This window comes from Pinus tabuliformis, chromosome 5_1 (genome assembly GCF_031772625.1).
Source record: "Pinus tabuliformis cultivar Carrire ecotype Pingquan chromosome 5_1, CPIR1, whole genome shotgun sequence".
In the NCBI taxonomy this organism is placed as follows: Eukaryota; Viridiplantae; Streptophyta; class Pinopsida; order Pinales; family Pinaceae; genus Pinus; species Pinus tabuliformis.
The window spans coordinates 840,959,135-840,961,294 of record NC_142305.1 but is presented as its reverse complement, the minus strand read 5'-3'; the positions used below and the strand labels follow the sequence as shown (position 1 = coordinate 840,961,294).

The following is a 2,160-nucleotide window of genomic DNA, read 5'->3' as shown; positions in this document are numbered from 1 at the left end:
ACCCAACAACTTATTAACAGTGTCATGTCTTTTTGTGGAAACTGCTAGTGTTGGAGGGTCTATTGCCTCTGAGGGAGCTGCCCCTGAGGTCGTAAGTATGGAGGTGCCCGCAACAATGCCAAAATCACTGAGGTCACCTAGGCCAAAGCCTACGCCGGCAGGGGAGGTTCCCAAGCCGAAGAAGGATAAACATAAGAAGACATTGGCGGTGCACGAGTCAGCAAGGAAACATCAGAGAAAAGAAAAGCCAACCGCGTAGGAAAAGGGAAAAGTGGTCGATCTAGAGGGAAATGAGGGCACAAAGGACATTGATATTGAGAGGGTAGACCCTATTTTCTCAAATTCTTTTGTCTTCTCTGAACATTTAAGTCTTACCATTCCAGAATATTCCTAAAACTAATATTTTTGATCAAAATAGTTTAATGCTTTTTCTAAATTTAATATTGGATTTTCCATTTTAAAAACACTCTGGAATTGGACAGACTGGAGATAAATTTTTGACTTACTCTTCTCAATACCATCTCAAAATATTCTTGCTTCTCTTTATCTGATTCCAAAATATTCTTGAAATCCACGGCTAAAATAAAAAAGAGAAAATATAAATGGCTTAAATTTTATTAATTTTTTTCTCTAATTCTTGGGTCCTACCTGAACAGGTCACCAGAGCTATAAGCAGAGTGATGCCATTGGGTCCGCCATCAGGAGACGATCCTTGCATACAGGAATTCAAGCAACTAAGCAGACACAAAGGCATCATCGATGAGAAGGCTCAGAAACAAGTTCAGATGGAGTTCTGCTTTGGGTTGGGATTCCTCATTCTGCAGACAGCGAAACTGCTTCATCTCACGTTCTGGGAACTTTCTTGGGACATCATGGAGCCCATATATTTTCATCTGGGCTCTTTCTATATGATATACATATATGCTTTCTTCATTCTTACCTGCAAGGATCCCACCTATGAAGGTTGGTTCACGACCAGATTCAAGTCCAAGCAAAAAAAACTCATGCGAAAAACAAACTTCGATCTCCAACGCTTCACCCACCTGCAAAATCTCTTCAAAAATCCCACCAAGGCCATGGACTCAACATTCTCTATTGGTAATTCTCGGGGGTTCTTGGATCCTCTAGAAGAACGAGAATTAAGGAAAAATCCTTCCGGCCCCCAACCAAATTCCTAAAACTCTTGACTCTGTGCAGTGGGTCGAACACTTCAGATACTATAATTAGGGCATCTTCAGCCTCTGTGGAATTTGTATATGGTAAACTAAAATAATTCAAAGTCGCTAGTCAAGGCAACTCACATGTCTAAATCACATAGTGTTTTTTTTGTATTATAATTTTATTATTTTAATATTATAAATATATTCAACATTAATCAACTTTACTTTTTAACGAAATAAAGGCTTTTTAATGGAATAATCACTATCATTATAAATTTTTAAGCTTAATGTTTAGGTTTTTAACATATTTCATTTATGGGATTGTTTATTCTTTTAACTTTATCTTAAGAAATTGAAGTTTCATGAAAATGTAAATTCTAATGGAAAGAAAATAAATCTAATAAATCTAGGCTATCTCAATTATCAGATTAAAATAATAATTTTATCTAAATAACAAATATTTTTTTAATTATAATAAAAATTATCTTTTTAAAAATATATCTAACATTTATCAACTTTATAGAAATAAACCATTTTCAATCAAATAATCACTATGATTATAATTTTTCCAAAACTAGTGTTTATGTTTTTACACATTTTATTTATGAAGTTGTTTATTCTTTTAGCTTTATCTTAAGAATCTGAAGTTTCATAAAATGTAAATCCTAATGGAAAGAGAACACATCACTTCCTCATTATCTAGGCAAAGCACCTCAACTATCAAATTAGAATAATAATTTCATCTTTCTTTAATTATATAATAATTTCATCTTTCTTTAATTATAATAAAATTATATTTAAAACAATATTTATTTTTACCTAATTTAATTTAATTTTTAATAAGCATTTACATATAAAAAGACTATATTTTCAATTTTGGATTTTGTTCCTTTAAAATTCTTAAAGGTCACACGTTATGAGTTGCCCGAGATTTATTTTATTAATGTGTTCAAGCTTCTGCATACCAGACTTAGTGGACTCTATAATTATTGCAACTAAT

General features: G+C 32.5%; 1 pseudogene; it reads left to right on the top strand.

Annotated features, from left to right (window-relative positions):
- The first annotated feature begins 644 nt into the window (after window positions 1-644).
- Window positions 645-1,178, top strand: LOC149167495 (calcium uniporter protein 3, mitochondrial pseudogene; annotated as a pseudogene).
- Window positions 1,179-2,160: the final 982 nt, after the last annotated feature.